This window comes from Eubalaena glacialis, chromosome 4, assembly GCF_028564815.1.
Source record: "Eubalaena glacialis isolate mEubGla1 chromosome 4, mEubGla1.1.hap2.+ XY, whole genome shotgun sequence".
Taxonomy (NCBI): domain Eukaryota; kingdom Metazoa; phylum Chordata; class Mammalia; order Artiodactyla; family Balaenidae; genus Eubalaena; species Eubalaena glacialis.
The window spans coordinates 171,556,867-171,579,509 of NC_083719.1; the positions used below are offsets into that span (position 1 = coordinate 171,556,867).

The 22,643-nt window shown below is 46.1% G+C and overlaps 1 protein-coding gene across 9 annotated transcripts in view; it reads right to left on the reverse strand.

The window, feature by feature from the left end:
- The window catches only part of MGAT1 (alpha-1,3-mannosyl-glycoprotein 2-beta-N-acetylglucosaminyltransferase), a 75,248-nt gene that overhangs the window by 3,443 nt on the left and 49,162 nt on the right, over positions 1–22,643 (reverse strand). For 3 of the 9 annotated variants that reach the window (XM_061190155.1, XM_061190153.1, XM_061190154.1), the window contains 2 exons: positions 15,493–15,536; positions 13,340–13,771 (listed from right to left, as the gene is read on the reverse strand). The gene's annotated coding sequence lies outside the window, so the exon portion shown is untranslated. Of the gene's footprint in view, positions 1–7,938; positions 8,181–8,223; positions 8,365–13,339; positions 14,565–14,738; positions 14,759–15,492; positions 15,537–22,643 lie in introns of those variants that run through there. The other 6 variants (XM_061190158.1, XM_061190156.1, XM_061190152.1 and 3 more) reach the window with 6 other exon arrangements.

The following is a 22,643-nucleotide window of genomic DNA, read 5'->3' on the forward strand; positions in this document are numbered from 1 at the left end:
AACCTATAATTCCTATAATTCCCGAAAAGACACAAAATAAGACTTAAATATCCCTTGTTCTTGGTTAGGACATCTCAGCATCATCAAAAATCTCAATAAAAATACTTTTTTATAGAGCTAGACAAAAGTTCATAACAGAACATCTAGGAAAATGATGAAAACGAACGAGCAGTGAAGAGGGACTAGCCCTACCAGATATTAACATACTAAACATTACAAAGCCTCTATAATTAAAAGTATGTGGTGTTGGTATGTAAACAAACATATCATCCAAAGGAATAGAATTTAAACTCCAGAAATACACCCAACTACATGCAGAAATCTAATGTATGATAAAGGGGATATTTAGAATTACTGGCACAAAAAATGGTCTTATTAATAGTGTTACAACAGTTATATAGCTACTTGGGGAAAAAAAATAAGATCCGTACACAAGAATAAATTCCAAGAGAACTAGACATCTAAGTAGAAAAATAAAACCATACAAGTGCTGAAAGAAAATATATGTCAATTCCTCTATAACCTTAGTATAGGGAAAGGCTTTCTAAGTATGACTTAAAATACAGATGCAGTAATAAATAAAACACTTTTTGCATGGCTAAAAACACCATAAGCCAAGTCAAAAGACAAATAACAAACTGGGAGAGAATATTTGCAACATACATCACAAATAATAAACCAATACCCTAACAGACAAAGAACTTTTATAAACTGAGGGGAAAAAAGGCCAAAACTCTTGTCTAGAAGACTAGGGCAACTCACACACAAAAATATTAAAATGGTCCTTAGACGTATGAAAAGGTATTTAATTTCACTCATGATAAGAAAAATTCTAATTAAAACTATACTAAGATAACATTTCTCCACCCATCAGACTGGCAAAAATTCAAACACTTGTCCTATTCTCGTAACAGAGTCAGCTGAAGAACAGAAGTTCTTGATTTTGATGATGTCCAATTATCAGGGTTTTTTTCTTTTATGAATCATGCTTTTGGCGTTGTATCTAAGAAATCTTTGCCAAAGTCACAAAGATTTTTCCCTGTGTTTTCTTTTTTAGGTTTTATAGTTTTAGGTTTTACATTTAGGTTTACGATTCATTTTGAGTTAATTTGTGTATATGGTGTGAGATATGGAACTAATGTCCTTTTATAGCAGTTTGGCAGCTAGCCAAAATGCTAAACAGAGAGTTACCATATGACCCAGCAAGTCCACTCCTACATACAGACCCAAGAGAAATGAAAACATATGTCCATACAAAAACCTATAGGGAGTGTTTATAGCAGCTTTATTCATAATTGCCAAAAAGTGGAAACAACTCAAATGCCCATCAACATGGGAATATGGATAAACAAATTGTGGTCTACCCATGGAATGGAATAATATTCAGCAATTAAAAAGGAACGTACTACTGATACACACGACACGTGGACGAATCTCAAAATAATTATTCAAGATGTGAAAGAGTACATGCAGATCAGTGGCTGCCTGGGGATGGGGGCAGTGAGAACATCAGGGGAGGTATTACAAAGGGACACTAGGAAACTTTGTGGGATCATAGTTTCATGGGTATATACATATGTACAGACTTATGAAAATGTACATTTTAACTACGTAAAGTTTACCGTATGTCATTTATACCTCAATAAAACTTTTTTAAAAAGATATTATTGGGTCAAATGACAAAATTAGAATATAGACAGTAGATCAAAGTATCAGTGTTGACTGATAACCATAATGTGGTTATATAAAAGACTATCCCAATTCTTAGGTAATACACGCTGAAGTAATTAGGGGTAGAGGGCCATGGTAGGTGCAACTTCTCAAACGGTTCAGAACAAAAATACCATGTATGTATATGAACAGCAAATGGAGCAAAATGTTAATAGGTGGATCTGAGTAATGGGAATATGAGTATTCTTATACCATTTTTATTCTTGCAACTTTTTTATAGTTTGAAGTTATTTTCAAATACAATTTCTTAAAATCAAATATAGGGACATAGCCCACAGCTCTGACTAGCTTCATCCAATATGGCCCCAGCTGGGCACATCAGTAAGAAGAACTGGGACACAATCCACTTTTCCTGAACTCCTCAATCACGCCATGACATGCATCACACACCTGCTCTCTGCCAGGCTCTGGGAAGGGACTGGGGCACGCATCCAACAAGAAAAAGGCATGGTCCTGCCAACCCCCTCACTCCACCAGACCTCATTACTGAAAGGATCTACCGTACCCTCCCATTCCAGGACAGCTGCCATTCCTGACCATGCAACTCTCTCCCTGGCATTCCTGCCTCTGGTCTCAACACCTCATACCTCAAAGCTTCAGGTCTGCACTCTCCTGTGCTGACTGCTCTGTCAGTTCCCCTCTGCCTCACAGACCAGTTCTCTAACCCTAGCTAAAACCTTGAGTCCCAGACCTCATCTCTGTGCTCCTGGACTCTCAAGCAGGCAGATCCAGTATCCAAGGATCAAAGGGCTGATCTTTAAGAGTCTCTAAAGGGAATGGATTCTGCCTCCCTCCTCAGAGGCCCCTCCAGCCCCTGCAAGCACTACCACCCCCTGTCTTCCTCCTAGAAACCAGCCACCCTCACAACTCCATAGCACCAGTCTTCTCAGAAACCTCAAGTCCATTTCAGTTTTACTGTGTCATTAAATTTCCATTTTATTAGTGCTCATATACCAATTAGGGTTTCCTAGAAGAGAAACACACACAGATTTCCAGTTTCTTCCTCACTCCCCCTCAGGATGTGGTCAATGTTGGATTCCCTAACCCCCAACATCCTGCCTCCCAACTGACTGGGCAGGAATAGTCTTTAGATAAAGAGATGGGGGAAAGAAAAGAGAAACTGAGCTCCATCAGCCGAAGCGTTGGCTTCAGGGCTGGAGGGGCAGGCTTGTCTCTGACTTATCAATGAGCCACCTCAAACCAGCAGGCTCTCAGAGAGGTAGCAAAACCCCACGGGACCACATCCTCTCTACCCTGCACCCTTCTCCAGACATTAGAATTAGGTGGCCCACACCCACTACCCTGAGGCCTGGAAGACCTCCCAACACCTTCTAAGCCAGGCAGATCAAAGCAATCTTCTCAGCCCCTCTGCAGACTGTATTCCTAGCAAGTCTATAAACCTCGAGAAATGTTAGACAGCCCACAGGAAACAGCTGCCCCAGTCCAGCCAGGCCTCCACCCCACAACCCTTTTCTCTAAATTCTCAAACAGGACTTGCTTCTCTTGCCGTAAGAGTACGTGATGCACCTATTCCCAGGCCCCACCCCTTCTCCACACGGACTCACCCAGAGTCCCAGTGCCATTTTCTACTGCTTCTCCACATATTCTCCAGGGCAGGATCCTCCACTCTGTCTAGAAGTTAGTGGTGTGTGAACACACAAGCGCAGGCACTCTCCAGCAGCTGGCTGTGCCTGCGGAATGAGCAAGTCCAGAAGGCCAGCTTTTGGCCAGCAGAGCCCATGCACTCATCCAGGAAGCACTGCTCTGAGTCCTACCATCAGGAGGGTACGGCAGACACAAGGGCAAGTCAAACAGCCCAGGACAATGCTTGGCATCACTCCGAGTTTTTTCACATCGCTGAGACTCAATTCTCTCACCTCTAAGATGGAAACCATAACAGAATACCTCATTGGGTTGCTGTGAGGATTGGGTGAGATAATTCACATCAGGTGTTTAGAACAGTGCCCAGCATATGACAGCATAAATGCTAGCCAGTCACTCTGCTAGCCAGTCCCCTCTCTCACTGGCTCTACTTACTCCACTCTATGAGATTCCTTCCAGGACCCAAACACTCGAGCCTGCCTCAGGGCCTCTGCACGTGCCGGTATGCCTGGTCGGCTCTTCTCTCTCTTCTTCACCTAGTGTGTTCTGACTCACACCTCGCCAGGACACCTTCCCTGATGCTTTCGGACCCTGTGAGGTCCACCTCCCCTTCACAACCAACAGCACCAGCACAACCCCACGCTCAACATCTGTCAAATCCCCTCTACTACCAGCTACCTGAGGAGGCGGACCAGCTCCCCCAGTGCTGCCAAGCTGCTATGCTAGGATCCTCGACATTCAGATTTGCCTGCAACAAAAAAGTGGCTTCCATGTGGATGCCACACACCCACGATCACTTAACTGCAATTCCCAAGTCCAAAAAGTGCTGAAAAACAGAAGTTTTCCACACTTGTTTGGCTTAACCTCATTCGGAGAAATCTGATCTAACGTGAGGCTACGTATAGTCTTTATTTATCCCGTTCATATGTTTTGCTACAGAAATAAGCATGTTGGATTATGGTATGCTGCTCCAGACCTTCACTACATCATAAATGCACCAGATCATCTTTTTTAAATCCAAAAAATTCTAAATTCTGAAACATATCCAGCCCCAAGAATTTCAGAATTATGAAAATGGAAGAGAAAGTTACTCATTCACTGCCATCATCCCATTTCAAGATCTCAAACGCTTAAACCTGAACTCTCTTCCCTTATTATTAAATACCGAACTCTTGATGTGGCTTCTCAGCTGGTTCACCTATCACGCACCTTGTTTCCCTCTAAGCAATCTTCCCAATAGTGACAGAGCATCCTTCTTAAAGTACACAACTGGTCCCAACACTAACCTGCCTTAAAAACCATACTGCCACTGCCCACAGACTGAAACTCAAAATCATTATTATGACACACAGGGCCTTCACGACAAACTGACTCAAACATTCCTTTTCAACCTCACCTCCGACCACTAACCCCATGAACTCCGTACTCTGGCCTCAACAGGCTACTTTTTTCCCTCAATAAGTACCCTTTGTACACTGCTTTCTTTCCTCTGGCTGGTCCCGCATCCTGAAATATTATCCAAAGCCCCACCTACAAGCATTATACATCCTTAAGAACCCAGTTCCTTAACATCCAGGCAGAGCCAGGCTTTCCACAGCTATACTCCCACCGTACTCTCTCCACACCTCCTGTCTTTCCTCTCCACACTGTAACAGAACCTGTGGCTGTACTTACCTGGCTCTCACCTTACTCCTTAGAGAAAAGGCTCTATGATCTGTATACCTATTGACAGTGCTTGGCACATGTACGAAGTTCAAGTAGCTAGATAGAGGGTTGCTTGCATTATTCACTAAATCGGGGAGAAAGAAGACCAAACTAGCAGCCTAACAGTGAAAGATTACATTTTCCGAAGATGACTACCAAATATCCCATCTCACATGCTCTTCTTACAAAGTGACAATGACACTCCTCCCTCTAGAGCTGGGGGAGATGCGGTCTATGTTCCCTCTCTTTGATCTGTGACTACAGAGGAAGTGATGACTATGTGACTTACAAGACTAGCTCATGAAAGGCAATACAGTTTCCACTTGGTGCTCCTGAGACGCCTGTTCTTGGAACCCAGCCACCAAGGTGAGAGGAAGCCCAGGCCATGTGGACAGGATACCTCTAGGTATTCCAGCTGACAACCACAGCTAAGGTCCGGCTGACAGCATCAGCCACTAGACATGGGAGGAAGCCTTCCAGATGATTCCAACCCCAGCCACATATGAATGCAACTACATGAAAGGCCAGGAGCAAACCCACAGCGATCCAAAACCTTGGATCACTTCTGACTTACTCACAGGCCAGGGGTATCACGAGTCGCTGCCTACATTCAAGCGAAAAGGAACACAGACCCCCCACCACCGGCTGGGAGGAGGGCAACGTCCTATTGTAACAATGTAGAGCGGGATATTTAAAGTTGTGGCCATTTTGGGAAAAGACAATCTGCCACATCTTCCTTTTCTAAAATAGAACAACAGTCCTTAACCTTGACCTGAGTACCTGATGTTCTGTTATTAATGACATTTGCCTGCAAAAGGCACAAACTCACACTAGGTTTTTTTTTTTGCCAGAGTTTTCACAACTCCTTCAGGGAAGTCACATAGCTGGTCCACACCACCAAGTACAAAGACATCTGCACTGTGATGGGAGATGAGGCGTGAGCCTTTTTAGTGAATAAGACCCTCAACCAAAACCCAGGAGGTTCTGAGCAGGTGCCACCAACTCCCGTGGGTCTCAGCTTCTTCTTTTTTTTCTTTTTAAATTAACTTTTATGGAGTATAGCTGCTTTACAATGTTGTGTTAGCTTCTACTGCACAGCAAAATGAATCAGCCATACATATACATATAGCCCCTCCCTTTTGGATATCCCTCCCATTTAGAATACCACAGGGCATTAAGTAGAGTTCCCTGTGCTATACAGTATGTTCCCATCAGTTGTCTATTTTACACATAGTATCAATAATGTATATGTGTCAATCTCAATCTCCCAATTCCTCCCACCCCACCCCTTTCCCCCTTGGTGTCCATATGTTTGTTATCCATGTCTGTGTCTCTATTTCTGCTTGGCAAATAAGATCATCTATACCATTTTTCTAGATTCCACATTTATGCGTTAATATACAATATTTGCTTTTCTCTTTCTGACTTACTTCACTCTGTATGACACTCTCTAGGTCCATCCACGTCTCTACAAATGACCCAATTTCGTTCCTTTTTATGGCTGTGTAACATTCCATTGTATATATGTACCACATCTTCTTTATCCATTCCTCTGTTGATGGACATTTAGCTCAGTTTCTTCTTTTGAAGAACTGCCTATGAGCTGTGAGATCCCTTTTTAAAACTCTGATTCCTATGGTATTCTCTAGCCAGTTCTCTCTCTCTGACAAGAAAATGTTTCTTAAACAGCAAGAGAACACCAGATAGTCAACTTCTTACTGTGAGCAATAATGGAGAAGTCTTATTTAGCTTTTAGAAAGTATGGAAGTCAAAGGAATGTTGACAGACCTTCCTTTCTATCTCTGTGTTGCTTAGTACGTTAAAAAGCATTGCCTGAAAAAAACCAGAAAGTATAGAACATGCCACAGATAATGGAGACTTAACTGAATCACTTTCTTGTTCATTAGACCTCTGCTAGACTCCTGTACCTTGTACCAGGCTCCATAATTTCAAAAGGATGTTAGAACTGAAAGGGAGTCAGAGAAGATACACTAAATAATTCAAGGACTTAGAGAATAAGACCTAGAGGGAAGGCTAAAGGGATATATGATGCTAGTGCAGCAAAAAGCATGAAGCCCTGGGAAACCAAGTAACCTTGGGCAAGTCACTTGTGCCTTAGTTCCCTCATTTGAACAGGGAGAGGGCTGATTTGGATCATCTCCAAGGCCCCTGGGCTCTGATGATGAAAAGGACAGTGACAATTTCCCCAGTGTCCCAAACAGGAAATGAGTTTAACCTGTCACATAAGCCACTGAGGTTAGACATACTACATTGCCTTCTAATCTGAGAAAAGGACAGGGGAGATCCGAGAGACCTCAATGGTCTCGGGTAATGGGGTCAGGCAGGGGTGATTCACAGTTCGAGGCAGACGCAGGGGGGATGTAAGCATCTAAAAGAAAAGTCTACATGGTCTAAGAAGTATTATAAACGACAGAAAATAAAGCTGGACAATCTCAGCCAGTGATGTTCGTAAAGGGAGGACTAATTAAACGCATCACAGGGGCAAAGGTTAACCAAGGTGGAGCCTCACTCCAGGGTTCACTGTCCCGTGGAGACACAGACCAGCCGGCCACAGCCCCTGTGCTCCAGGGCTTATAAGATGGGGCCCTGCACGTCTCAGGGGCCCCCTACTCCACACACATGAGCTAACAAGTAGGAGAAAGTTTTCTTGACAATTTACTTATTTCCACATCGAGTCAATTCTTCCTCCCGGCAGAGGAGAAAGAACCCCTAGTAACTTTTGGAATGGACGCGCGGGTGGGGTCTGGGGAAGGGCCACCTCGCATTCCGCTCCCCAAACCCTCTCCAGCGACCCCAGCGCCTCCAGGCCCCACACCCACGTCGGCCCAGAGGCTGAGTTTCACAACCAGCCCCCTCCCCGCGGAGCCCGCCCTCTCTCACCAGCTGGAGGCCCGGGATTCCGAAAGCGGAACGCAGAGCTCCACTTCCCGGCTCCAAAGGGGCCCGTGGCCGGGACCCGGGGCGGCCCGGGCCAAGTCCCTCTCTCGGGCACCGGGGCTGTCGGGGGACACGGAGGGCTCGGAAAGGGACAGCTTCCCAAGCCGGGACCCCAGCCCCGGAGCGCCCTCTCCGCTCCTGCGGGGCCTCCTTCAGTCAGACCTCGGTCCCTTTCCGGGGACAAGCCCCAGAACTGACGGACGCTGGCGTCCCCCGGCCCCCACTCACCAGGTCCTCCCAACTTCCCGGCCCTGAACTTGGCCTGCCCCGGGGCTTGGGGAGCGAGCCCGGCGCCCCGGCGCGTTCCAAGCGCTAGCGCGGAGGCCGCCGGCGCCTTCCGCCAGGCAGGCTCTTCCTGCGGCGCTCGAGGGCCGGACCGCCGGGCGGGCAACGTGGCCCTTCCCCGGGGAGGGCGGGGCGGGGCAGGCCGAGGGGCGGGGCCGGCTGCCCCTACTCGCCTGGGACCCCTTCTCCCCGGCTCGCCTCCAACGCCCGACCTCTCAGAAGGACTCGCGGTCTGGGCACCCCAAGTTTTACGGGGTCCCCAACTTTTGGAGATGCTGTGGAGACAGCTGTTACCTTTGGGCCCTTTGCCGCTCTCAATCGCAACTCCACGGGTCGATACCCATAAACCCAACCACACTCAACCCATTCCAGTCAGACTTCTCTTCGGGTCTCCCCAGCCCCAGAGCCCAGAGCCTCGTGGGGCTGAGGGGAAGAGCCCTGCCAGAGGTAGGCCAAGCAGCCTGCCTCAGTAGTGCGTTTACCAAACCCGAAGCCAAGGATCGGGGGGCCTGCTCCCCCCAACCCCTGGCTTCCAGGAGGGAGGAGTCCAGGGCATTTGAGAGGCTAGAGGGTGCAGGGAAGTAAGAACAAGAACCAGGATGCCAAAAAGGAAGCCAAGGAGGAAACACCTGCAGCCAAAATCGAGAAAGAGCAAGCTAGCTTTTTTTTTTTTTTGGGCTTCCTGTTTTTTGTTTTGTTTTTTCCTTTCGGGGTGGGTAATGAGTGCTGTTAGTTTGGAGCAGAAGAGCAAAGAGAGACAGACCTTTCCCTAGGGTAGACCCACCAGACCTAAAGAGGAAAGGCCTCAATCAGGCTTTGTGGTAGCCCTGTGAAAGGGGGTGAGAGAGGACCCTGGAAAAGCCTGGATGTCCGTATCTGACCCTAGCAAGTAAGGGTGGGGAGCTGAGAACTACTGGCTACTCATGCAGATGACTTTCCTGAGAAGGACTGAGTCCAGGGCCAGCCCTACCATGTGATCAGGACACACTCTTCTGGCACCAGCACGTGCCCCCATCCACTTCCCTCCCCTGTGTTCCAGAGCACAGAGCAGGCCAGAACTTTGTGGTATATGGTTACTGACTTCACTCACTAACTTGTTTCTAGGTGAAACTAGGAATTATGTGGGGTTTTAGAGAAACGAAGGCAGGACATGCCCTAAAGTTCCCTGCATGGGGGTGAGAAGCTAAAACAAAATTGCACAGAGGCCATCACATGCCAGACCTGCATCCTGCCCCACCCCCAGCCTCTCCTTTAACCCTCCTAGCAGCTCTGCAGAGTACACATTGTCATCTCATTCTACAGATGAAGAGTTTGAGACTCAAGCTAAGTGCCAACTTGCTGAAGGTCACAAGACCTAATGAGGGTCATGGCCAAGTTTTAGACCCAGGCATTCCTGCTTCCAAAGATGGCACTCATTCCCTCTCCTCATGCAGCCTTGAGTGCAAGTGCTCTTTGTGATAGCTGTGTGTCCAGCATGACAGGCACACAGTGGGGCAGCAGGGAAATCCTGCAGTTGGAGCCCAGCCCTGAAGGAGAAGAGTGAAAGAAGAGCTGACACCTCAGTGAGGCTGGACTGGGGGGTGTGTGTGTGAGTGTGTGTGTGTGTGTGTGTGTGTGTGTGCAAGGTCTCCAGTTTAGCTGATTGTGTGGACTGTGGCAGGAGGTGGGAGCCAGCCAGCAGCCAATGTTTCTGTACCTCTGCCCCTTCTCTAAGCTTTTCCTCATGTAGGAGACATGGAAGGCCTACATACTAATACTCCATGTCAAGGCAAGAGGGAAAACCACAGTTTCTTAAAATGTAAAAAGTTGGGAAACACTGTAGAGCCAAGATATCAGGAGCTAAAGTCACTGTCCCAGGACAAAGGCCAGAGTGGGATGCTGAAAGGTGGGGAAACCAACCAGCCCATGAGATGTCGGATTCCCACCTCTACCAATAATCCTTCTCCATCTAAGGCTGTTCAATGGGGAACAGGACAGGTAACTGTGTACCAAAACTCGCGCCCCAGCATTATAGTCCTTTGTTTAAATTCCAAGGCTCACAGGAAGATCTAAGAGTAGAAATTCCATGACTGTCCCAAAACAAAGGGCCTGGTTAGAGAATAAGAATGAGCTGAATTCTTGGATGGAAGCAAGAGAAAACATTTGGTTTGAGAGGCAAGAAGCAGGGTGATGAGTGCCAAATTGACCTGGGAAAAGAGGCCCTGGGCTCCTGATGGAGGTTTCATGCAGAAGGGTTATAGGGGAAGGAGGGCAGAAACAAGGAGCCAGGTGCCTGAATTCTGGGGATGAAACTGGGAATGGATTATGTGAAAATGGAAGGAATAGGAAGATCTGGTCCCAGCCAACCCCCACTACTTCCAAAAGAGGAGAGGAGAGATAAGAAGGAAGTGAAAATTGTTCCAGGAAACTACCCTCCCATAAACAATGCCCAAGATACCCTGAATTTTTGTATAATTTGGAAAGAATTCATGCTCTGAACTTAAGAATTCATGCTCTGAAACCATCAGGAGAGGTAAAAGCAAAGTTTTAAATCAATGATGTATCTATTTTTCCCTCTCCGTTCCTCTCAATATCCCTACTCCTCATAAAGACCCAGAAACTCAGCTCACTAAGATCAAAGAAAAAAGATTAATACAATAATCACTGAGCGATGTCTGTGAAATGGAACTTTTGGTTAGCCACCTACAGTTCCTTTGGGAAAAAAGAAGGGTATAAATAAATTCAGTTACAACACACACACACAATATGTGGTTTCAGTCTATTATTGTGGATAAGTAGCTGGACACCCAATGAGTGCTGTCCCCTGACATCCTGGTACCCCTGTGAGAAGGCTGTGACTGTCTTGAGAGGACTGTCTTGTGTAAGGGTCAGGCTGAGGGCAGGGCTACTGCTTTTGGTGGAAACAACAGGAGAGGGAATTCTGGCTCGCTCCAGGGAAGAAACATCTTAGCAGAGAGGCTGTCTGACAGGGCACTTGAGTTCCCCTCCCTGGAGGTTTGCAGCAGAATCCGAATGGCCCTTCTCAGGTCAGATGCTGTAGGAGCAGCACAGCACTGGGCAGGCAATCACAGCATCTACCACTCCACACTTAGGCAAGCCCTTCCTAATCAGGGCTTCTGTAGCTTCCCCTCACGTATCAAACTGGGAGAATAATCCCTGCTCTGTTCTCCCCACAACAATGTGGTGACGAAAAACTTACACAACACAACAGCCTGGACACTTCACATAATGTAAGCACTGTACAAATACAGCACGACTCTGTGGTACTTCAAGTGCTTCGAAGCACTCACCGTCCTTCCAGGCACGATGAGGGCTGCAGAGGCATCCTGGGACCACACATCCCTGAGGGATCACTGTGATCCCGGTGTCTAAGCAAAGACTAGCACCAGGAATTTGCTGGACAAAGCTAGGGGAGGTGACAGGCCCACCCTGAAATCCAGACCTTCTAAAGTAGAAGCCTGGCCTCAAAGGGGACCTGAGGCATCAGACTAGAGAAGAAACATCTAGGGCCAGGAACTCCACCCAGGTCTGCCTACCCTGCCTACCCAGGCCACTGGGGGACTCAGGGACTCCTATGGCAAGGAAGGAAGGGAAAAAAGAAATTAAGTCATAAATATGTGATCTTCAGCTTGCAAACGACCTCTGTTATTGTTGCCAGCCCCCAGTGTATGTGAGGCCCAGGTGTTACACAGCTAGTGAGAGGCAAAGAAATGCTAGAAGCCAAGCTTCCTACCCCTTGCCCAGGCCACCATACCCCACTGTCTATCAAAATTCCCAACACCTCTCCCTTCTACTGTTATCATCACCGAGAAAAGCAGGCATCTTGGCATAGGTAAACTGGAGTTCAAAGAAGGAGTGAGCAGCAGGTAAGAAGGTAACCATGAACAGCCTATAGATGGCTAAAAAATGGCAGTCTGAGCAGGAGAGAAGACCACGATATGGCATAGGAAGGAAAGGCCCAGCGCTCCATCTCCTAAACAGACACTCGGTCCTTGAGACTTCCACTTTCCTCCACCCCTCTTTAATCTGCTACCCCAAAGAGGCACACTTGCCACGCTGACTGGAGAGCTCTGAGAGCCAACAAGGTATCTGGCAGAATCCCTCAATTTCAGTTCTCCTTGAACCCGTGCACCTTTGCCACCACTTCATGATCCCAGGTATTGTTTAACAGCAACAGGATGAGACAAATTCAGGGCAGGCTTTTAATTAAGGACAAATAAGGCTTTTGCCAGAACCCTATTTCAATAAAAGAACAAAACTCCTAATTTAGAGTTTTTCTCTGTGTAACTATACAGGCATATGAAGCAATGGCAATGTTACTGTTTTACATGTACATGGCCCTGGATACTTCTCAAAATCTATCATTTCATTTGTTCCTTGTGAACAACCTGCAAGGGACTTGGAAAGTTAGTTATCCCCATTTTGCAAGTGAAGAGAACATGGCAGAGCTTAACCAACATACCTAGGGCTGTACACTAAGAAAGGCAGAGCTAGAACGCAAATCCTGATTCCCAAACCTGTGTTCTGTTCCTCTGCTCTTACCATGACGTTTCACGGCCTACATTCCCTTATAGGGGAAGGAGGAGAGGCAACTTAGGAGGTTACCTAGACCATCTGCTACCTGCCCCCCCAGGCAGTTCTATTCAGTTAGCTGCCCAAAACACAGCAGCCTGCCTCAGCCTGGGTAATCCATTCCAGAGTTGTGCTTAGCCCAAACTGACTTGGAATCCTACTATCTCAGCATTGAAAAAGCCCTTACAAGTAATCGAACACAACCTCCCTTCAGAGGCCTAAATTATTTTCATGTTCTCCTTGGTCTAACCTCACAATTGCCATTGCTCACAACCCCTTACAAGGTACTCCTACCTGGGTAAGGAGCAGCTGGGAACAAGCCTGCACCCCGAGAGTGAAGGAGAGGTGAAGTTTCCTGTGTACCCCTCAGGGTAAGGGTTCCCATCACGGCAATTCCTCAATGACAGTGTCCCCAGACTTACCCCACTCAACATTTTCTGCACAGGAGCAGCAAGACACCAAGTGGGAAATGAGACGGGAACCTTACCTTTCTTCTCTTCTCTCAGCTGCTCCCCTGGAGATCATCAAACCCCCATCCAGCACTCCATTTCCAAACTGAGAATCCCAAATCAGATACACCAAACAAAGTGCGGCTTCTCTCCTCTTGTCCAGGTCCAAAGTCCATGGCTGAGTGGACTCTGAGGGGGAGGAGTCTGGGGGGGAAGGGGTATGTCCAGGCCCCTCCCCCCCCACTGCAGGCTTCAGTGTCCCTCCCAGAGGTCTATTACATCCCTTCATTCAGCTGGTTTATTAAGCCCAGAGTCTGGTGATAGGCAGATCCCCGGTACTATCCCATCTCTTGTTCAGGGAGGGGAAGTCATCCACTGTGAGGGCTGGCGAGTCCGTCTTCTGCTGAGGCTCATGAGAGGAAACAGGCCTTAGAACCGACATGGCCCAGGAGGCGGATTTCTGTGTTAACCTGCATAATATTTAAACATCATGACACTTTCTAATCTATTATATACCCAAAGGGATTTCTAAGACTCCCTACCTAAATTAGACCCCTTGACTCTATCATCAAAAACCCTTCCTTAAACACTCCACAAGGTTATACAAAGTTCCTACCTCACTCACATATTGCACCCCAAAACGGTCATCTCATCAATATGTATACACATATAAGGCTCAAGATAAAGGAAAGACAGCACCTAACCGCACTATAGGAAAAGTAACCGAAAGCACTAGTGTGGAGACTGTCTTCTAAGAAATACAGAAAAGAACATTTCTCCTCCTCTTCTCGCCTTGTTAGTGCCACCCACTAATCGCCCTACATCTCCCAAGCTTCTTAGGGTGTGCAGTGTTTTAATCGGCCAGCTCTCCCAGTCTGAACTAAATCCATTCCACACCTAGATGCTGGCACCTTCTACAAGCATTCATTGCTCCCTTCCCTTCACCCGCACCTCCCCCTCTGCTTCCAAAACTGTGCCATGGATGTAATTCCCAATCTCCGTCAAACTCCTTCCCGGGGCCAACTCCCGAGAGCACTCTCCTGAAACGTTAGAAGCCTGAGTCCTACCAGCAATAGCCCCAGTGATGTTCCAATTTTTCAATCCGGTGGTCCACCCTGGCCGCCCCCTCCCTTCTAAGTGTATTCCTAAACACACACACACACACACACACACACACACACACACGCACACACAAACGCGCGCGCGCTCTCCCCCTTCCTTCCTGTAGGGGCGTGGCGCCCACAAGAACGCCCCCCACCCAGCCAAGAATTTAACTCCTCCCACCCTCCTCAGAACCCCGCGTTCGGTGTTCACGGGGAAAGGGGGTGACAACGCGACCCTCTCTAGGTTCTGACCCCCTACCCCTCCGCTGCCCAGACGACCCTCGCCCTATCTGCGCTGGGTCTTAACCTGGGTCCCCCCGCACCTCCCCCCAACCTCAGCAGGGAGCCGCGGCCCGCCCCAGGTCGGACTCCAGGGCCCAGGCCGGGTCCCGGTTGCCCGCCCAAGCCCCACCCCCTCGACCTCCGGCGGCCCGGCCCTCCCCTCGCACTCCTTTCCCCCTCCCACCATCTACCGCAGCCACTTCCGCCCGTCCTCCGGAAGTGAGTCCGTGGCAACTGCCACCACCCGTCACCCGCCTTATCTCCCCCCGCCCATCACCACCGCCACCAAGGGAGCAAGACTTGAGGTTGCTCTGCAGTCACTATTAACAGGACTGGGGACGAGGCGTGGGCAGGACAGGGTGTGAGTGAGAACGGAGCTGGGGACGACAGTAACGGCCGTGCAAGAAGGGGCGGGACAGAGTTTGCGGCGGAAAGTCGGAGCTCGCGTCAAGTCGAGCCGCGCGGGAAGAAGAGCGGATGCGTCACGACGCCTCGGTCGGGTGGCGAGGGTTGGTGCTTGGACTGCCTGGCCTGGAGGGAGTTGGGCGGAAAGGGGGCGGAGCGAGGAGCCCGGAAGTGGGGGCGGAGCCGGCCTGGGGCAGGTTCACCTAGTCCGCCTTGGTCTTAGGGTCGCCTAGCAACCGCCCGCTTGTTCAGTGTTCTGGAGAAAGCCCCGAGTGCTCCCCTCTCTGGATGCGAGTGCTGGTGAGAAGCAATTCTGGAAGCACCAAGGCTTATGTTCACCCGTTCCTGTGCTGAGAGCTCTGTAGCCGTACTGAAGGAAAGCTGTTTTGTTCATTGCTTACTTTTTCTCGCTGCATCTCTCACGGAGGCAGGACCTTCCTTGGGTCTGAAAAGAGAAAGAAGAGAGTGAGACTACTCATAAAGTAAGCCCCCCCCGCCGCGCGTCCCCAGGACAGCTCTCTGTTGAACACGCCTCGTGCGAAACACTTTTCAATTATTAGTACCCACAGGTCGGGACCACGGTTACCATTCCCCGAGCAGCAGAGAGCTCTGCCCGAGGTTACGTGGCTAGAAAGTGATAGAGACTGGACGCGAACTTCCCAGCCTGTGACACTAACTTATGTTGCCACTGTCGTGCGCCACCTGTGACCAGTCTCCTCTTAAACCTTTCTACACCTTCAAACATTGGACTTACAAGTTCCAAAATTTCCCTGGTTGCTTTTTTCTAAATGTATTGGTCTGACTTGCTTTTGACTTCAAACTGAATCCAAGAGAAGCTACTACTAATTTTTATTCATATGTCATCCATTTAATGACGTGTTCTAGAATTTTGCCAGGACTGTGGACGGATTCGCAGCCTTTGTTTTTTTCCCCTCTTATTGAAAACTGGAACTTAGGCTCCAGTCTTCCAGCATATCTTCTTTGATACTGTGATTTATGAGAAGAAATATATGTATTTGGTCTTTGTCTAGTTTCTGATACCGAGCTCCTAAAATCCTTGGAATTTTCATAAGTGATAAGAGCACTAGGAGGATCTTTTGTTCCAATATTTGATCTTTGACCCTAGTTCCTGACACAGGGCCACTGAAACCCTTGGCATTTCCTGGGTGATAGGAGTGTCATTTTTTCTAATGAGGCAACTTTGGGTGGGCTCCTGGATAGCTTCTGGATGGGGGCTGATCATTGGAAAGACCAAGCTGTGATTAGAAGGTTGGAATTTTTTAGCACCCCCCTCCCCAGGCACTCACCCACCCCCGCCATTTTCTTGAGATGAGAGAAGGGTTGAAAATGGAGCTAATGATAGATTATGCTTAGGTGATGAAGCATCCATTAAAATCCCAACAGTATGGGGTTCAGAGAGCTTCCAGGTCGGTGAACACATCCACAAACTGGGAGGGTGCCACACCCCCAACTCCAGAAGGACAGACGCTCCTGTGCTCGGGACCCTCCCAGGCCTTGACCGCTGTATCTCGTCTGGCATTCATCTGTATCCTTTAATAAACTAATACACATAAGTGTTTCCCTGAGTTCTGTGAGCTGCTCTAGCAAATAATCGAATCCAAGGGGTAGGAGGTCACGGGAACCTCCAGGTAGAACAGAAGTTGTGAGTAACTTGGGGACCTACTACTTGCAATTGGTATCTGAAGCGGAGTCAGTCTGGTGGTACTGAGCCCCTAACCTGTGGGATCTGATGTTATTCCAGATTGTGTCAGAATTGAGTTAAATTGTAGGACAAGCAGCTGGTGTCACAGAGAACTGCTTGGTGGGAGAAAGCCTCCACACATTTGATGTCAGAACTTAAGTGCTCTGTATGAGTAGTAAAGAAGACACACAGGATAAAAGACTGGGTTTTTCTAGTACATATGTTGATCTGACTTGCTCTTAACTTAAGGCTGAATCCAAGAGGAGCTACTACTAATTTTAGGAGTTCATCCATTTAATGACATGTTCTAGAATCTTGCCAGGACTATGGACGGATTTACAGCGTCTGTCTTTCCCCCCTTTTTGAAAACTGGAACCTAGGTTCCAGTCTTCTGGAATATTTTCTATCCACGTGATTTCTCCAGATTACTAGCAGTGACCAACTTGCATATTTTCAATACTGGGAATGTAATAGTTGCTAGGTCAGGAGTCATGAAATGATTTTTTTTAATTTGGAAAGATGTCATAATATTAGAAACATTCTTAAAACAAAATTTATATTGCTGCCACACTCAAACAATACAGGTCCACAAATAAGTTCCTGATCTTTTCACAAAAAGCTGTCTTTCTCATCTGAATTAATGGTAACACCACTTCATTTTCTCAGGCTGGAATGCCAAGAGCCATCCTCATCTTACTCTCTTACATCCTCTACCCAGTCTGTCAGGAAATCCTGTTGGCTCTATCTTCAAGCTCTGTCTAGGATTCAACATCTCAGCATTCTCACGGCCCCCTTCATCGCGCACCTGGACAACCAGGTCCCTCTGTCCTTACTCCCCTCCTTCAGTAGCCTAGTCTTCACACAGCAGCTAGAGGGATCCTGGCATTTCTCTGCTTAAAACCCCACAGTGGCTCCCCAGTTCACTTGGAATAAAAAGCCAAAGTCCTTACAGCAGCCTACAGAGCCCAACACCAACTGGCCTGCTTACCCCTAACTCGCTCTCCCTTTGCTTACTCTGTCTCAGCCACACTACCCTCATTGCCATTCCTTGAACCCACCTCAGGGCCTTTGCACTAGCTGTTCTCTCTGCGTATAAAGCTCTTCTTCTGGATACTTTCATTACTCTTTCAAATATTTTCTCAAATGTCACCTTTCTCAGTGAGGCCTTCCCTGGCCAACCTATTTAAACCCTGCCCCTCACCCACAGCACTGCCAGTTTCCCTTTACTCTGCTCCATTTTTTCAGTAGCACTCACTTACCAACTCCCAACCTATTTATTATGCTTACTGTTTCCCGTCTGTCTTTCCCCACTAGAATGTCAGTTCCATGAGGGGAGGCATATTTGGCTGTTTGATTCCTTGCTGTATCCTAAGTCCCTGGAACAGGACCATGTGCCTGGCCCTTAGTAGGTGCTCAACAAACATTTGTGGAATGAATGAATGAATGAATGAACTTGAACAACTATTTTCATGGTGGAGTATTCTTATCCTGCAGATACCTGAACATAGTGATAAGCATAGTATGCATATTTTGCATTATGATATTTTATCATCATAAAATAGATAGTATCATGTTTCTAAATACTTTCAAAATTATAACCACTTTTTAAAACGTACTTAGACTTTTTGCATGCTTGTTATAATAAAGCAAACAATAGAGTTGTGTAAAGAAAAAGTCAATATCTTCCCACCTCCACTAATCCCTTCCTGCTAAAGGGAACTACTTTTAAATTTAGTGGATATCTTTCCAAATATTTTCTCCATACCCACATATATATGTAACAGATACAGATGTCACAGTTCAAAGACAAGTATGCCTGAACTGTAACTTTATTTTGTATAACACAAGGCAGTTTCTATTTTTAGGCCTCATTGCCTCTGATAGCAGAAAAACTGAATCTGGTTAACTCAGGATAAATGTTAGCACTTTATGATTTGCTTATTTATCAATGATCAGTTATAGTTTAATTCTAGTGAACTCTTTTCTCCCTTCACCTTTACAAAATTACCAGGTTTTTAAAAATTATTGTAAAAGAAGTATATATTCATTACAGAAAAATAGTAAATCACAAATAAGCAAAATTTTAAAATAACCATATGTAAAGCCAGCAGCCAGAAATAATCAATCTGTTCTGTTCATATATATGCATATTTGAGATCCTATTATAATTAGCTTTTATTGCTTTATATATTGTAAACATTTTTCCATGTCAGAAAATATACTTCTATGGCATTTTTAATGACTGTGTGATCTTCCATTATACAAATGTACCATAATTATTGTCCCTGTTTTTGTACATTTGGTTTCCAACTTTTTACTTCTGCGAAATTACTTGTAGCTAAATGTCTGAGCATATCCCTAATTATTTCCTCAGGATAAAATCCTGAAACTGTTGTCAAAAGGTACAGTCACTGTTGAAGGCTTTTGATGCATGTGAGACCTACAGAAAGATGTCACTGCTTTGACTCCAGCGAGCAGGAGGGTCCTTTTCTTCACACCCTGCCAGCACCATCTTAAGTCTTCCCTATTATCTTGTTTTTCGATGTTTTCTTGGATATTTTCACAAATATATTTTTTCCAACATATATTTTTCAGATGATAATTATTTTGGATTCATTTTAGAAGCTAGATACTCTTTTATAATTTAATGGGCTCCTCCTTACCCTTTCAAGTATTCTTTGTACTGATTTTAGTCCAAAGTCAGATAGATACAACAGTCAGTTTGTATATTTTCTATTTGTCACATGTTCTTTTATCCTGGAATGTATTTTAGAATTCTGACCCATAAGGAAACAGCCATATTCATTTTCTCCTTTTATCTTATTGTACCTCTTAGCAACTTCTGACCCACTCATCTGTGCACCTCTGACTGTGCACCTCTCCTTCCAACACTCTTCCCCCTTGACTCCCATGCCACCACACTCTCCTGGGTGCCCTCCTCCCTCTCTGACCACTCCTTCTCAGCCTTCCTGACTAGCTTCTTCCTCCTCCCTCTTATTCTCTACCCAACACTTTCTCTTTAGATGATCCTGTTACCAAACTCAGGTCTGGCTGCTCACCGCTCAAAAATCAGTACTCAAGAGAGACAAATCTTGGTAGAAAGGAAAGTTACTTTTAATCCGAGTGCCGGCAATCTGGGGAGATGGTGGACTCAGTTTCCCCCCAAAGCCATCTCTGAAGATTCTGCTCAGCCATGAAAGTTTTTAAAGGGAAAAAAGGAAGTAATCTCAGTTAACCACTGAAACAGGGGGTCAGAATCGGCGATTCCCCACTGTGTGCATGTTTGTCGACTTCCTGTGATTTTTCTTTAGATGCTATCTTGTTCACACAGTCTGTTCGCGAGGTTACTGAAGGGGAAGCTAGGGAAGAGATCTGGTCATCGGTTACTTATTCTTCACTTCTACTTCTTTGATCTACAGAAAGAACCCACATGTTAGGCAAGGTATTATGTGATTAAAAGATTTGAAAGGTGTGCTAGGGCCAGAGATGAGTAGAGCATGGGGATGCCAGGTTTAACATTAGTGTCAAGACAAAAGGGGCCTCCCGCAGAGAGCTCTTTCCTGCAAAGAGCTCTTTCCTGCCAAAAGCTGCTTACAATCCCACAGAAGTCACGTGGCTTCCATTATCAACTCTGTGTCAGAGACACCCAAATAAGCCCCCCAGGTCCCTTCTCTTCTGTCCTCCAGGCCCATATATCCAGCTGTGTGCTTGATATCTCAACTTGGTCCCCTCACAGATAGCTCTAATTCAAGTGTCCAAAACTGAGCTCACAGTATTCCTCCCAGCTCCTCTCCCAGCATTCCCCTTCTCAGTGAGTAGCTCCATCATCCAGCCAAATGCTTGTGCCAGAAATCCAAGTCCTCCACAAATTTCCCACATCCAATCAATCAGCACACCCCTCAAAGTTCATCTCCCAATTATTTCATGACTATGCGCTTCTCTCTGTCTCTTCCCAACCTGGGCCAGTCAGTACAGCTCATACCGTGACCATAGGAATTGGGTCACACAGGACTCAAGCCTGGCCAGCCAGCTCCTTCCTGAGATTTGCTGAATTCAGAGTAAGTTTCTCTCAGCAAAGCTCAAGCATGAATGGCGATAGTTTCAGATTTTCTACTTAAAGGACAAAAGTCTTGGAGGACACTTGCTCAAGATTTGTTGGCCCTGCTCAACCTTCTGACCTTCTGACATGAGTTGATGCTAAGGAGCAATCTGAAGCCACTTGATGTTTCCCTTTGGGAGAAATAGATTTTTCAGTCTGCTGCCCATGTAGGTTTTCCATTATCTATGAAGTGCAGTACACTTAACCAGAATGACTTAGTTATACCAGTTTTTCCTGGACACATTACACCCTTTAAATCTGCAGGTATGAGTTTTATTTTATTCCAGTTATGCCACTTACTGCAGGATTTCCTTTAGCAAGTTACTAACCCTCTCTGTGCCTTAGTTTTCTCATGGATACAGTGGGGATGATAACACTACCTAACATTATTCAGTTATCATGAGCATTCAGTGAGATCGTGCATGTCAAGTTCTTCAAACTATGTCCAACATATATAGTAAGTGCTCAGTAAATGTCAGTTACTGTTCTTACGATTAATTCAGAAAAGTTTCAGGCTAGTACTTCTTTACATTTTTTTTGTTTCATTTGTTCTATTCTCATCTTAGGAATACCAATTTTGTATATGTTGGGACTCATTTGACTATCTCCCACCTCCCTCATTTTTATGTCTTTGTTTCTTTGCCATTTTTCATGTTTTGTGAATAGTTTTTTAGTGATGCTTATTCTATTTTTGATGTTTCTAATGTTCCCAGGCAAATATCAGGTTAATACAATTTAGTTAATACTAAATTGTATTAACCTGATAACTGAAACTCTAACATTGTACACCTGTTTTTATTTTGCATCCTTCCAAAGTGTATGGTTTAGTGGTTTTTGGTATACTGACATAGTTATACAACCATCACCACTAATCCAGAACACTTTCATCACCTTTGAAAGAAACCCCATGTCCATTAGCAGTCGCTCCCCATTTCTGCCTCCCTCGCCCCTGGCAACCATTGATCTACTTTATGTCTCTGCCAGTTGGCCTGTTCTGGACATGTCATATGAATGGCATCAGACATTATGTGTCTGGCTTCTCTCACTTAGCATAGTTTTTAAGGTTCATCCATGTTATAGTATGTATTAGCACTTCATTCCTTTTTGTGGCTGAATAACATTCCACTGTATGTATGTGGTTTATTCATTCATTGGTTGATGGATATTTAAGTTGTTTCCACTGTGTAGTATCTGTTTTTCCCAGTGTGATACAAGGAATGAATAAAGAGACTGGACCACAGCCTCCACATAAAAGCCTACAGAATCCCCAGATGAAGAAAGAGGTATTTGGGAGGAATTTGTGTTTTCTGGAAAGCAGTGGATATGGGCCAGTGCCCTCCTAGATGTGGGGAAATCCCAATTTTAAATGATCTGTTATCCCTACTCTTAGTATGTGCATAATCATCACACCATGTTTCTTCTGTGTCAGGTGGAGGCAGTCCTGACTATAGGCATGTTCTGACCTTCCCCTTGTCTTCTCACTCACTCTGTCCTTGGCCTGGTTGGTTTTCCTTCCTGAAATGCCCTCTGCCTATAGGTATCTCTTCATGTGTGATTTATTAGTCATTATACCATTTTCTAAAATCTGCTCCCTTCAGCACTTCCAGGAGGTGAGGGTGGACTTTCTGGAACACTGAAGAAAGATAACCCCCACTCCCTTTTTTATGTTCCTTGTGGCTAAAAGTAAATAAATAAATTAATAATTGGGTATGGGGGCCCAGAGTTGCACTGCAAATATGGAACTGAAGAGG